The sequence below is a fragment of the Hemicordylus capensis genome, chromosome 6, assembly GCF_027244095.1.
Source record: "Hemicordylus capensis ecotype Gifberg chromosome 6, rHemCap1.1.pri, whole genome shotgun sequence".
Classification (NCBI taxonomy): domain Eukaryota; kingdom Metazoa; phylum Chordata; class Lepidosauria; order Squamata; family Cordylidae; genus Hemicordylus; species Hemicordylus capensis.
The window spans coordinates 78,764,246-78,780,019 of record NC_069662.1 but is presented as its reverse complement, the minus strand read 5'-3'; the positions used below and the strand labels follow the sequence as shown (position 1 = coordinate 78,780,019).

At 43.7% G+C, this 15,774-nt stretch overlaps 1 long non-coding RNA gene across 1 annotated transcript in view; it reads right to left on the bottom strand.

Moving 5' to 3' along the window:
- Positions 1 to 3,302: 3,302 nt before the first annotated feature.
- LOC128332127 (uncharacterized) overlaps positions 3,303 to 15,774 on the bottom strand; it is a 35,848-nt gene continuing 23,376 nt past the window's right edge. Inside the window, exon 3 of the long non-coding RNA XR_008310561.1 lies at positions 3,303 to 3,649. This is a non-coding gene — a long non-coding RNA (uncharacterized LOC128332127). The remainder of the gene's footprint in view (positions 3,650 to 15,774) is intronic.

Sequence of the window (15,774 nt, the reverse complement as noted above, 5' to 3'; positions counted from 1 at the left end):
GCGGAGGGGTTGTCTTTTATTTTTTATTTTTGGTCTTTTTTGGTCTTTTTTTTTTTTTTGGCTCTGCCTTCTACCAAAAGAGGAGTTAACCCTTTGCTGTCTGCTCTCTTGCCTGCTGAGTAAAAGGCAACCTAAGTCCAATTTCTCATTCTAGCTTGAAGGGGGCTTCACAGTTCACAGCATTTTGTACTTGGCATGAAAGCAGAAAAAACTGTCTTGCTTGATCAGCCTAAAAGTTGATTAAGTCCAGTCTTCTATCAACACGTATTCTAGCAGATGAAAAGCTCACAAATGGTATATGAAGGTGGTGGGCACCTTCCATTGTTTGTGCTCAATATCTGGTTTTCAGATGCAGTGTGAATGTAGCAAGTGTCAGTCCGTTTTCTGTGTAGGTGGCTGGTATGAAGCTGATTTGGGGAGCTCCTCTTGCTTTGAAAGACGAATACAGCTTCAAGATTTGTAGTGCCTGTATGGGTGCTTGCCTGCTCCAATGTGTATTTTTGAAAGTAAACACTGTAAGGCTCCGCCAAACCCCACAAGTGAATTGGCAATCTAAGGAATTATCATGATACTTTCTATTTGTTGAGAAATGACACCCAAGAAGCACTATCAATGTATTTTATTCACCCTGGTTTAGGGGTTCCAGTGCGCACACAGAGGGTCATTGTCAGTGTCTGCTTTCTCTCTGACCCCAATGGCAATGAGGCATTCCTGCTCTAATGGAGTGTCTTGTATGCAATGGAACTCTGCCAGGTTTAAGCAAATATTTTGGTCATTTATCGCTTATACCCATATAAATACCCAGCATTTCCTCTAACCTTGCTTCCCCACAATGAAAACTGGGAGCACACGCAGCTCCCAAACCCAGGTAGAATACAGTTTTTGATTGTGTGAATGACCTCCATATGTGGTGACATAGACTTGTTTCTGTGGGTTTGGCCTCCTCCTAGCATTAGCAGAAGGCCTGGTAAGAGTAGGACTGCAGCAGATGGGAGAGTTAACTTTTTGGGAGACTTGACAGGTGGCCCCAGGCAAAGACAGTTCTTGGTGAAAGCTGCTTTGAACCAAATGGGGAAAGGCGTGGCTTGTGAACTGCACTCTTCCTCCAGGCCTTTAGAACCTGAGAGGATTTTTGAGGAAACTTTTAAGCCACTGTTTTAGATACAGTTTTATTTACTCCTGTGTCTGTTTTAGCTGTAATTTTAGTTTAAAATATTATTTTATTGTTGTTTATTTACTACAGATTAGTGTTTTATTTCTTTGTATACTGCCTTGAGGTCAAAAGATGAAAGATGCAATAATTAATAAATAAAACAGTTTTGATTTAAGTTTGCCACATCTCTAAGTTTATATCAGTTTTGCCTAAAGTGGAATTAGAAGTGTTTCTAGAGACCCCCTCCTCAGCTGAAATGCCTAAAGAATTTCAAAGGAACTTTAATCTAGTGAGATTTCTCAGAAGCATTCCACACATCCCCAATGTAACACATATATCTTAGATAAATTAACATACATTTTCTCCAACACTCATTAGATAAACAAGCAATATACACTTTGTTCTGTCTACTAAGATTGAAGAAGTTGCCCAGTACCATACTTGACAAGCAAGAGAAATTGAAAGGGGAGAAGAAACATTTTGGTTATCATGCTGCAAGTAACCAGCAGAGCCAAGATTATTTTTCCCCATTTGTTCTTCTTTAACTTAGATATATTATTCAAGCTTAGCAAGAGGCATCCAGTGATTTGTTTTAGACTTGGAATCTTACCATCTCTGAGAATGCAACTACAGAGTGAAATCATCAGGCTAAAAAAACTGGCTAGAACATTCTGTATAATGTTCCCCAGGCAGTTCTCATTGATCTTTGACAATAAACACCAAAGAGGAAAATAATATTTTCATAGTTTTTGCCAATAGGTTTTGGTCATATAAAGAAAAGCTTTTTCATGAGCTTACTTTAAATTCAGTTAACTAATTACAGTGTTCTATTTGGCTAATACCAAAATTCAACAGCTGGGCAATTAGACAGAAAGGAAATATACCAGAAGGTACAGAACTTCAGAGCTTCAGAACTTCACAGCTAATTGACTTTTGTTTTGTATATTTACGGAGGAGGAGGAGGATTTACTATTGTTTATAAGCACGTTTTCTACATCCTTAAGAAACACATGTTTGCAGAAAGCATTGGAACAACTCTGTAAATTGGTACAGTAGGTATTACAGATTATGAGGTTTACGCAGTCCACCAGTTCACACATGCATGTGCACCCCTTGATAACTCTGCATTTTCTGAATCTCAGCTAAATGTGTGAAGCCTTTTACTGAAAAATATTGCTATGGTGAGAGGAGGCAATACAAGAGTTCTAGTGGTGGCTTTGATCAGTGACTGCTCACTCACACATACAAGTCACCACTTGATATAGCCGTCATCATCACATGATGATAAACGTGTGTTCTGAGGCCACTTCCTTAATTTACAGTTAAACAAAAAATTGAACCAAGGACTTCTGGCTCAGTTCATGTCCTTAACCACCATACTACAACATTAACTCTTCATATGTGCTTCAATGCTATCTGAAAAAGAGCAACAAAAAGACAGTGAGGCTGTTCACACAATGGGGAAAAATTGGGCTAGCAGAGGCTAGCCCGATTTTCTCCCATCGTGAGAACCACCGGTAACCCGCTTAATTGCCCCTGCCTTAATGGCCCCTGCCGCTCCGCTAACCAGGGTTTTCCAATCGTGAGTTGCCACACCGTGGCTCTGTGCCATGGCAACTCACAAGTAGACCCTTGACCGGAAGGCTGAAAAGTAGCCCCCCAGCTTGGGGGTCTCTCCAGCATGCCCTGCGGGCTCGCTCAGGGCATGCTGGAGCTTCCAGGGGCCAGTCTCCCCACTAACCCTCCCCAGGTGGCTCCCACTGATCGTGGGAACTGCCTCACTAGTTGATATACAGTACCATAAAATGCAGGTGGTTGAGCACTGCCTGTGCTGCTGTGTGTGTCTAAACCCCATTTGTGCTGTAGTGGGAGACACCCTCTTCTGCTGTGACTTAAAGTTGTGCAAGTTGTGTTGTGCCACTATGTTGTAGACGAATAGGGCTGTTGTACAACAGCATGGACATGGTTTAGACACACTGCTCAACTGTCCATGTTTCACTGCATTGTAGGTCAGCAACTGATACTGGCAAGCATCACTTCATTTAATTTTTTGGGGGGAGGGGGATCCTCAACATGAGATTAATGGGGCAATTGCCCTCCTTGCACCAGATTTCAAATGCACTTTTGTAATCTTGCAGGACGTGGATCAAGTCAACAGGCGTTTCACATATATATGTGCATCATTTTGATGGCTGACAGTTTCCACTGAAAAGCGTTACATTTTTTTTTTAAATGTCTGTTGAGGCCAGCTGTCCTTACCTCTGAGGATGGAGTGGTGAAAGGGCCCAAGGTGACAAGGATGGGTGGTAGCCGGGGAGAGACAGAGAAAAGACTGCCGAAGGGTAGGGACTCAGCTCCAGTGGAGGAGGAGCTGAGCCCTGATAAGACCGAAGGGGAGTGATATGAAGTGATATGATAAGTGGGTGGTTGATTGGTGGTGGTTGATCTGCCCCTTATCTGCCTCAAATGTTCATTTTCTGAGATTCATGGGTGATTCTGGAGAAGGAAAGACAACACACACACAACTGTGAGTTTTAATGGGCTTTATTAAGGTTACACTACAAGTGTAGGTGATTAGGCATATAGGCAAGTAGTTATCGATTTCATTTTTCTATTATTGTAGTGTAGTGTTCAGTAACAGCTAAAAGCATTCCTAAAAACATTTCCCCACTTGCCAAAATGCAGAGCTGCTAGCTAGGAAAGAGTTTTGGCCTCACCAAGAAAAGCAGTCATGTTTTCAGCTAAGCAAGCTGAGGAATTCAGCTTCTGTGTGCAAAGAGTACCTTATCTTGCTGCTACTTAGCAACAAGTCAAACAGTTCCCCCAACCTGGCAACCAATCAGTGTTTCCCCTTTAATTTGGTCTAATAATTTCTGACAGTTAACTCATACCAATAATAAGTGCAAGGCATCTTTGACTCTTAACAGAAAAAGCATTTCTTTCTAACCCTTCTGCTAAATGCTGAATAGTTTAAAATGGCTTCCTTTCATTAGGAGCAAGTAGTTGAAGGCCTTTTGCTATCTCCTGATTGTTCCAAAACAATCCAGAAGCTGTGCTGGCAGAGAGCAAAAAAGCTAAAGTACGGTTCTCAAAGAGGGAGGGAGACCAGCAAGAGATATGTCCATTAAGGCAGCTTAGGAAGGGGGAGAAGGAGTGGCCAGAAGGAGGAGAGGAGGAGACAAATGCTGTTTCCTGCCACCTGGCAAATGATGGCTGCGGCAGGGACTTCTCTGGAGCTCAGGATAGGTAAGAGAGAAGATCCAGGGACAGAAGGGAGAGGGAGGAGGGAGAGAGAGAAAGGGGATGGAGGCAGGTGTTTTAATTAGAAGTGGTTAGTTGTGAAGGCATGGCTTGGGCAGTTTCTTTACCGTCTTCCATGACAACTAGAATAATCTCGGGAGGGCAATCTTTCCTTCGCTGGCTTCTGTGGTGGGAGGGTGACTTGGCTCTAAAGATGCAGGGAGAGGGCCGAATAATGCTGCTTTAATTGAAAGCCGCGTCTAGCATTCCCCCCACCCTTTCTCTTTAAGGAGAGGAGTTACATGGTGCCTCTTCCATGAAGTAAGCCCATGCCTACCCTTCCCCCATGAATGGCTGTCTGCAAGTTTTTATATCTTTTTGTCACCTCTCAAAGGCAAAATAATCACCTCATCTCCTCCAGGGTGTCTCCAACTTGATAAATAAACTCTGGCCCTGTTTCCCGAATCCCTCTCTCGCCTTTCAGGTGAGGAGCCAATCAGGGGATTGGCCTGGCTCTTTGATTAAATGCAAGATAGAGACACATTTTTTAATGTCCAGAAGGCCTTGGCTTGTGGCCATCTCAGATCCTTGTTGATGTTCTTCAGCTCAGAGAAATATGTTAGAAGGGCAGAAAATGTTACATAAGCAAGAGTGGGGTCTCAGTGTTAGATGAATGTAATGTCCCCCATAGTGTGGCGTAGGCGGTCTTATCTATACGTGGTTTCTTATAATTTCCTAAATCAGCTAGATATGATTACGCTTGACCTATGTCAAACTAGTTCTCATGATTAATTTTAGTAAATCAACAGGCAGCCCAAGGCTTTTAGCAAAGCGGTCAACAGGCTTCAAGGCTGGGAGAGTGAAGGAAAAATCCTCTTCCTTCTCAGACCTCAAGAATAAGCATTTCTGTTCACTGGCTTGGCTTAGAGAAGAAATCAAAGTCATGCTTCAGCTTCCTGCCAGAAAGACACAGGCCAGACACAGGCCTCAACCTAGCCTTTTGGGGGTCTCAGAGCAAGCCCTGGTTTTAAAAAGGGGTCCACCCGCCTGTTCATATCCGGAGGCATGTGAGGATAACAATGGCATGCCTCCCGAAGGGAGGGGGTCTGAGCAGGAGGAAGGAGAAGGGGGAGAGGCATTGGCAACAGCTGTAAGGGGTAATCAATTGCTGGTAATAAAGAGGGGCGTTGGCCCTGTAATTGGGGGTGGGCGATGCATAGCCTGTGGAGAGGCATATAAGGAGCTGGTTGGGGATGAGAGGGTGGCTGGTGGAGAGTGTCAGGGGCCCCTGGAGAGGGGCAGACACAAGTAACAAGCCGCCTGGGACAGAGGCGGCACAGGGTGATGCTCAATCCCCTCTCTGTCCCTGCTCTGAGGCCGGTCCCGATAAGCCTACCCAGGCTGGGTAAAGGAGACAGGGACATGTAGCCAGACACATTTATATCCTGCTTTTCCTCTGAGGAGCTCAGAGGAACATGGTTATGTTTATCCTCACAACAACCCTGTAAGGTAGGTTAGGCTGGGAGATACATGACTGGTCCAGAGTTACCCAGTGGTTTTCATGGTTGAATGGGGAGTCAAACTTGGGTCTTCCCGGTCCTAGTCCAACACTCTAACCACTACACTCTGCTGGCCACACAGACATCATTTGAATGATGTGTGGAAATATGAACAGTCTGTGATGTTTTTATTTGTGATGGTTCATTCATATGGGAAGTTGCACTTATCAGATGATAAGCATGCAAAGACTAGCCAAATAATCTGGACCATTTCAAACATGTGTGCAGCCAAAGATTCTCTCCACATAGTGGAATTCCCTACACTGTGCATATAAGGGAACATGAGTAGGGATGGGCCCGGACCGGTCTGGAGGCCATTGAAAAGGCCTCCGGACCGGTCCGGACTGGTCCGGACCTGGGTGGTTTGGATCGGGGGTGGGGAGTAGCTTTAAAAGCGGCAGGAGGGTTTACTTACCCCTCCCACCGCTTTCCCGCTGTGGCGCCGTAAATGTATGAGTAATTGGGGCGGCAGGATACCTCCCTGCCGCCCTTCCCCACTGCTGGTCTGAAAAAACTCCCAGTAATCCTTTGCATGCGTGCACGTCATGCGTGTGCGCGCATGCAAAGGATTACTGGGAGTTTTTGCAGACCAGCAGCAGGGAAGGGGCGGCAGGGAGGTATCCTGCCGCCCCAATTACTCGTAAGTTTACAGCGCCACAGCGGGAAAGCGGCGGGAGGGGTAAGTAAACCCTCCCGCCACTCTTAAAGCTACCCCCAACCCCAGTGCCGGACCGCAGTGTGGCGGTTCCGTGCACACCCCTAAACATGAGCGCTCCATATGCTGTCCTGTTTATATGCAAACCAAGAAGGGGAGGACAATGCAAAGTGAACCTACGGTTTTGGTGATTTTTGTGAGAACAACCCCTAGATATTAAACCTCATTTTATGAATGATAACCCCATTCATAAAGTTAAAAAAAATCTCTAAAGGATAAGTAGCTGACATACTGAATTTACCTGAATCCAAGACAAAGTTTTTTCCAAGTTTTTTGACATTAGAAATCAGGAAGTTGTCTTAAGTTCAGAGTGCTGTTCTTTTCAAGTAAATGCAGCTATGACCTGTATTTAACCTCTGCTTTTTAAGGGGTCATCTTAAATTCAGAGTCATCTTCAATTCGGGTAAATACGGTATTACGCAATGTTACTTGCACATTACAACTTAAGGTTTGTGCAGTGGCACAACAGCAGTTTTGTGTTAAACACAAGAATTCTGCAGATGCAGTTGTGCAGTTGATAGCTATGATTTCCAATGGCTGTCAATTGTGCGACTGTGTTTGTGCAATTTTTGCATTTAGAGCAACAGTGTTTTTTTTTTTTACAACTGCATGAACATTGCTATGCAATCTTAACATGCACATTGCAATGTTTTTCAGCTACTATTTCTCTCTGAAGAAGGGAAGCAAGATTCCAATTAATATATACTATGAAAATTAAACTATTCAATATATAAATGCTGTGCTTGGACTTTTACTGGGCAGAAACCATTTTGTATAACTGGTTTTCTATGTATTCCCTTTGTACTTTTCCACTTATTGGCCTTTTAAATTTTGTATCTTGCTGGTCAATAGATTGTAATAAAATTCTATTCTATTCTATTTTTTTCCAGTCAAATAATTTCACTATCTTCCCTTACACATGTTTAATAACCTCATTTTTAAAATAATTACCTGAAATTAGGGGTCTCTGAGCCATTGGCTTGGCTTGACAAGTTCAGGATCAAACCGGACTGGCCTTGGCCAATCTGAGTCGAACCGAGCCTGGTTCAAACCAAGCCAGCTTGGAGCTATACTGGTAAAGGGGAATCTGGTGAGGATTCCCCTTTACCGGAATAGGCAGGGGCAGGGGGACTTTCCTAAGTACAGAGGGGCTAGGAGAGGAGTAAATATGTACTTACAAGAATAAACTGTGGCTGCAGTGGCCGTGGGGGGAGGCAGGGGTGGCAGTGGCTCACCCCCAACCCCACTGGCCTCCCCCTGAGTAGCCCGGGTTGGCAGTGGCCCAGTTCAGGCCTCTGCACACACGCAGGGGCCATTTTACACAGAGGCCATTTGCATGACCACACAAACTGTGTCATTTGGTTGTGTGTCATTTTGGTTTTGGCCACACAGTGGCAGGGGTGGAGGGAGCTTCCACCCCCATGGCCCTGCCGCCACCACTGCAGCCACGGCTTGTACTTGTAAGAAGCTATTTACTCCCCTCTCACCACCTCTATACTTAGGAAAGCCCCCCTACCCCTGTACTAGTAAATGGGAATCCTCACCAGATTCCCCTTTACTAATACAGCACTGAGCCGGTTGAGCCAGCTCAGCTTGAACTTGAACTGGATCCAGCTTGACTGGGCCAAAATCGAGCTGGACTGGCTTGAATTTGGTTCAGATTCAAGCCGAAATGGCAAATCCGATCTTGTGCACACCCCTACCTGAAATAAGTTGACACTTTAAAAAATGCACTGTTCCATCTTCACTGTTTCTCTCTTTCCATGAAATCATTTCCTTCTGGTGAAATCATCAGTGCCAAAATGAAACAGATTAATGTAACCAAGAGGAGCAAAAATAATCTAGGAATGTAACAAATTACACACTTTCCCTAATGTTGTCTGTCTTGCTAATCTAACTGAGCATTCAAACATCCTTTTATTCTTTGCTGACAATGTTGTCATGACGGAAGATCTGCACACATGACAGTTGCTGGGGAAACACCACTCTGTCCCAGTTCAGAAACATCTATTTTTCCTATCCTTTGATTTTCTTGAATATTCAAGCTGTTGGGAAATCCAGCTTGCATCCAACATTTTAAAAACATGTTGTTCCAAGTGAATGTTTCTTTTTTTTATTGCTCTTCCCAAGTGGATACGTGCATCCTGCTTGCCCTTCATTTTAAGTGAGTAAGGAAGCTGTTCCAGGCAGGGGAACGCCATGGGAACACTAAAGCCATAGCATTTAGAAGGGATCACTGGGTTCGGGCAAACTTGTGGAATTATGCCAGCTAAGCAAAAGATCCCCGGAGCAATTCTAGAAAAGGCCCAGTTTCAGGTTGCCACCGATCGAGCTGGTGGCAACCGCAACTGGACCTCCCCAGATGATCTTAACAAGCAGAGGGGTTGATGAAGAAGGAACTCTCTTAAATACCTCAGACCCAAGCCATTTGGGACGTTATAAGTAATAACCAGCACTTTGTATTTCGCCCGCAAACTTATTGGCAGCTGGTACAATTTTTTTAAAATGAGTGTAATATGATCTCTTTGGGCAACCCCAGAGACCAACCTGGCTTTTGCATTCTCTACTAACTGCAGTTTCCAAACTGCATACAAAGGCAGAATATAGAAAAATAGAATAGAATAGAATTTTTTTTAAAAGGCAGCCCAACATAGAGCACATTGCAGTAGTCAAGCCTAGATGTTACCAGCATATGTACCACTGTTTTAAGGTCATTTATCTCCAGTAATGGACATAGCTGGCGAATCAGCCAAGCTGATAGAAAGCACTACTGGCCACTGCCTCAGCCTGAGAAATCAAGGTGAGGTGTGGGTCCAGAAGTATTCCCAGAATATGTACCTTCTCCATTGGAATAAGCAGGCGAACAAGTTGTTCTGATGGAATGACCCCGTTCCGGCTGCCAGTTTGGATTCCAAGTTGGTGCTCATTCTGGCTGTTGCACATGTGCAGAGGCTGGAAGGAGCACCATTTTGAAATACAAAATGGTGGTCGGAACAATCAGAACATTTCCATCAAAATGGAGACATTCTTTTCTGAGCTCAGTTCAAATTGAACTGGGTCCGATTCAGTTCAATCACAGACCAGCCACCTTTTTTTTTTAGGTCAGTCCAGTTTGCAATCAAACCAGTTGAACCAGCCCAGTTTGAGTCAAACCCAATTCAATTAGTACAGGTTTGGCGCACCCCTACTTGGAACACTTGAAATGCCCCATTTTGAGACACAAAATTCTGATATCAGAACATTCTGCACATGCCCAATGGGCACTAGTGCACAATCCCACTCCTTTTCATCCAACCCTAGAGCTTCAAGAGTTAATGTTAAGAAGCAGGGCTCTTCAATTTTCTGTAATTGCTACAGAATGGGCTAAGGCACATTCCTTCTGTTAAGTCTTACTGTAGTTATCTGGACTTCCAGAGTGTGCCCATAAAGCTGGGGAGTTGTGCGGAAATTTTCTCAAAATTTGTGCACCAACACCTGGGAGGGTAGTACTTCATAACATGAGACTGGGGCGTTTCACATGATTAGTATGAAGCGCCTCGAGGTGGTTTGTGGGGAGAGCGGGGCCCTGGGCAGCTGGATCAGCCACCCACACAACTACCAGCTCCGTCATGGAGCCAGTGGGGGCTGCAGGGATCGGGGTTGCTTGAACCCGGGAAGTCCCGGATGCCCCGTGTGAGCGCATGGGACATTCTGGGGGGACCCCTAAGCCTGGGAGGTTGCTTGTAGCCTCCTGGCCAGGGGTCTACTCATGTATCATTGTGCGCCACGGTGGCACACATACAGAAAAATGAGGTTAACGGCGAGCTCGCTCTGTTAACTTCTGTTAAGGGGAGGAGGAATTAGGCGGGCTAGCCGCCTTGGAACCACCAGGGTTGCCCACTAGCCCAGTGGTTCTGACGATCACCAGGAAGCGGTCTAGGCTCCCTCAGCCCGCTTTCTGGTGATGGTCAGAATAGCTTCACTAACTGTGTCAAACTTCTTCTCTTCAGAAACAAAACAGTTATCTGACTGGTGAAGGAGCCACAGCATTACAATATTTTCTTCTGTGGAGACTGTTAGACAGCTTTGCCCCTCAGAAGCACTGGCAGGAAGGGGTGACTCTCTTAAGGGAGTATTCTTCATGCTGAAAAAGTTCCTGCTCTCTTTGCTGAAGCCCTCTTCCCTGCTCCTAGCCTGCTTACAGTCCTAGCCTGCTTCCCCGCGTCCCCTGCCCCTGGCCTGCCTACCTGCTTACTGTCTTAGCTCATGAACATGGGGCCAGTTATGAGTATAATGTTTAGAACTATAATGCTTATATGCTTGCAGTCATTCCTTGTTGAATTCTTTGTGCAGGTGGAAGGACCAGAAGACCTTCTGGGCCTAAAACAGACAGTACAAATGATGCCTTCCCCCTGCAAAGGTGAGAATGATTCAAAGGCAGAGCCTCTTACATAGCAGAACCAGAGGAACTGCATCCTTTCCCCTCTTGGAACAACATTAAATACATTGATTTTTTTTTTTAACATAAAATCCCCATTTTTGTTAACCCTTTTTTGTTGTCCTTTTGGTTGGTATTTTTCCTAGTGCCTTTCCACTAACTACTGCCTCAACTCAAAGCTATTTTTAAAAGTTGTTAGGTTAGTAAGAGCTTCTATTCAGGAAGGCTATTGAAAGAATCCTAACAATCAAGCCTTATTCATGACATTACAAAGCAAACATTACAAGCACTGTTGGCCTTAACTGTATGTGTGTTAATAATAGTGCTCAACAAAGCTGGAACCTTAAGTAAAGCCAAATGACATCACCGAGACAGAAAGCAAGGAGAGATAAGTAAAATGCACACATCCCCTAAAGGCTGATTAGCCATTAAAAGGGCTTGAGAAAATATAGCCAGGGAAAAGTGATGAGCAGTCAATTTCAGGCATTCAACTTCTTTTCACCAATCTTTCAACAGACAAGGGGAGGGGAAAGAGGGAGAAACTGTTGGGGTTTGAAAAGCAATCAATTTCAACCTAATTAAAAGTCACAAGACATGTGTTGATGAAGCCTTAATCATGGAAGAAGATCTATGGCCTAGTTACTCCTGTTGTCATAGGAGACCATACTTTCGACTTCAAGGCTCTTGCAAAAGAAAAAGGAACAGCAGAAAAACTCTGAAAAACAAATGTATAGGACTTGTGGGTTGTCATTTCCACACACTGGCTGCCTTTGGATATAATGGCAAACTGTAGGCCCAACAGACCTGCAGTTTGCTTCCATTCCCTTGGTGCGCTCCCAGACAATAGTCACTTGCAATCTGGGAAACTGCAAAGGGGGAAGAACTGGCTGTGGGGGGTTTCTCCAATGCAACGACAGCCATGGCAGCCAACTGTGTTTCAGGGAAGGAGGAGCTTCCCATACTTAACTCTGGTTTGTGCCAGATGTATGTTTGTGCAAGCTGCACAAACCAGATGACATGCTGGAGGCAATGGACCCTCTGTTTGGTGTTGGTGTTGAGTTGTGCTGTCAAATCAGTGCCAACTGATGGTGTCCCTCAAGGCTCCGTACTTTCTCCAAACCGCTGGGAGAGATCATCAGGAGATTTGGAGCTGGGTGTTACCAGTACGCTGATGACACCCAGATCTACTTCTCCATGTCAGCTTCTTCAGGAGCTGGCATATCCTCCCTAAATGCCTGCCTGGAAGCAGTAATGGGCTGGATGAAGGAGAATAAACTGAAGCTGATAATCCAGATAAGACGGAGGTACTTATTGTGCGGGGTCAGAACTCTAGAATCAATTTTGATCTGCCTGTTCTAGATGGGATCACACTTCCCCAAAAGGAACAGGTTCGTAGTCTGGGAGTACTTCTGGATTCACACCTCTCCCTGGTTTCTCAGGCTGAGTCAGTGGCCAGGGGTGCTTTCTATCAGCTTCGGCTGATACGCCAGCTGCACCCGTTTCTTGAGATCAACAACCTCAAAACAGTAGTACATCTGCTGGTAACCTCTAGACTTGACTTTTGTAATGCGCTCTATGTAGGGCTGCCTTGGTACATAGTCTGGAAACTTCAGTTGGTTCAGAATGCGGCAGCCAGGATGGTCTCTGGGTCATCTCGGAGAGACCATGTTACTCCTTTACTGATGGAGTTGCATTGGCTGCCAATAGGTTTCTGGACAAAATACAAAGTGCTAGTTATAACTTACAAAGCCCTAAACAGTTTAGGCTCTGGGTATTTAATAGTGTGTCTTCTTCACTATGAGCCCCATCACTCATTGAGCTCATCTGAGGAGGTCCATCTCCAGTTACCGCCAACTCGTTTGGTGGCTACACAGAGATGGGCCTTCTTGGTTGCTGCCCTGAGATTGTGGAATGCGCTCCCTGCTGAGATACGATCCTCCCCATCTCTGGCAATTTTCAAAAAACACCTGAAAACCCATCTTTTCGCCCAAGCTTTCTCAGCTTCCTAATATTTTTGGGTTTTAATCTCTGGTTTATTTTTAAATTTTTAAATTGTTTTTAAGTTTTTGTATATGTTATTAACTGGTTTTATGTTACTGTAAACCACCCAGAGACGAAAGTTTGGGGCGGTGTACAAATTTGATAAATAAAATTAAAATAAAATAAATAAATAACTCCTGGTGACCACAGATTAATTCCAACTGAGGGTTCATTCCCAAGTTTGGGGGAAGAAGCACAACCTCCACTGGATCCAGGAACCACAGTTCCGACCATTCAGACATCATGGGGGGAGTGAAATGGAGGTGAGTTTGCCAAGGGTTCCTCACGATGTCCAAAGGCTGCCACTGTTTGACACAGTCAGAGTTTATTAGTAGCTTTAAATGGATTCTCACTGTCTGCATAATTGGTAAATGACAGAAATGAGTTAGCTTTTAAAAAATACTCTATTGAGAATTTTCTTGTCAAATGGTCATGTCATGATTTCAATTAATAACAAAAATGTTATTACATCACAAAATAATACAGTTCTTGTTCAGGAGGACGGTCCATCTTTAAAAATATTCTTAAATTAGCATATATGCATATTCATTCAGAAGTGTACATACATGTCTGTCTATGTGAGCCCCTGGTGGCGCAGTGGTAAAACTGCCGCCATGTAACCAGAAGGTTACAAGTTCAATCCTGACCAGGGGCTCAAGATTGACTCAGCCTTCCATCCTTCCGAGGTCGGTAAAATGAGTACCCAGAATGTTGGGGGGCAATATGCTAAATCATTGTAAACTGCTTAGAGAGCTTCCAGCTATAGAGCAGTATATAAATGTAAGTGCTATTGCTATTGCTATTGCTATATTCGTGTGCATGTGTAGTACATACATCGATTCCTCACCAAATAATTTTTAAATTTGCTAAATCATTGTAAACCGCTTAGAGAGCTTCCAGCTATAGAGCGGTATATAAATGTAAGTGCTATTGCTATTGCTATTGCTATGTTCGTGTGCATGTGTAGTACATACATCGATTCCTCACCAAATAAAAATAATTCACAAACATTGGTCGTACAAGTCTCAATCTGTTGTGGATTGGTGGGAAGAATGTTGATGTGACAGGCAATAGCCAATAGGCACCCTCTGCATCTGGCTTTCCCTTAATTCAAACTGAGCCATATTCTGACTTGTAGAATTGTTTTTTTCAGGATGCACCCTGAAGCAGGTGAAGGGAAAGTATGTTCAGACTGTTAGGATGCTTTTCAACCTGCCATACTGTTCTTAAATTATTATATAAGACTTTCTAAGTAGCTAAATTTTCTAGCTACTCTGTTATCATGATGTATCTTTTTTCTTTCAAATTGTCAGAGCAAAAGAACAACTTTAGAATTCACTGGATGTTTTTTATAACACTCTATTTACTTTGAAATGATTTTGACCATCAATTTTAGACAATTTTTTTCCTAAAACAAATACCACACAACAGTATGTCAACCTGGTAACATTACGGGCACACAAGTTACACAAACTGCGCAAGTTGCAAAACTGAAAAATAATACCACTTGTGTTACTCTAATTTATGCCCATAGGAAAAAATAGGCTTACTCTAGTGTAATGCAAGATGTGTGATTTTTGTGGTTGTGCAACTAATAATGTTATGTGCCCCCAACATTACTAGGCCAACATATTGTTGTGCACTATGTCAGCCAAAATCATTTGGAAAGCAATTCAACATAAGTATCTGTTGCACGGCCAACAAATTTGATCTTAAAATTTGATCTTTGATATTTGATCTTATTGACATATTGATATGTATGTCAATATTTTCCCCTGAAAGCAATAATTCTTTTATGAATAGTAAAATACAGGCAGAGTCCTGTGTCTCAAGATTCACTAGATTTTATGCCATTGAGAGGCTAAATTGTCATGCATGCAGGACAGAGCCTTCTTTGTTGTTGCCCCCAGGTTCTGGAATGCTCTCCCAGTGAATATCCACTCTGACATCTGTGGCTGCTTTTAAAAAAAACAACTGAATACCTTTTTTATTTGTTCAGGCATTTACCCCTTAGGGGCTGCCAGGTCTCTCAGCTCTCCTGCTTCTGTTTTTATGGTTGTTGGTGGGGGGGTTTGTGTGTGCTTTTTAAATAGTTTTTACTATTTAATTGATTTTAAGGTTTTAAATCAAAACATGATTTTTTAAAAGTTTTATTGTATTTTAATTTTTGTAAACCACCTTGGAATACATTTTATGAAAGGTAGTATAGAAATTGAATTACTGTATAAATAAATAAATACCCACAGGGCAAAGGAGAGTAAATAAATTTCAAACTAAAATCTGACATGAACCATTAGCAATGGATCACCCAGCTTGAGCCACAAAAACAAATGCAGCAAACAGTGACATTTAATATGAATTTTATCACACATTGGCACTTTGCTTACACTTGGAACAGCTCCCTTATGAGGCGAACTGAGGCAATCACCTCAGGCACACCCTTGGGGGGATGGCAGAATGCTTCCCTGGCTCTGGCAGCAGCACAAGGTTGATATAACCTGGCCTCCTCACTAGCCCTACCCTACTCCTGCCTTCCAAACCCAGGTGCCACTCTCTGTGCATGTTGCACGGCCAGCAGAAGGCTGCCCTGCTAGTAAGGCGGCAGCAGGGCCATTCCAAGATGGCAGCTTTATTTCAAAGTACTCCAGGA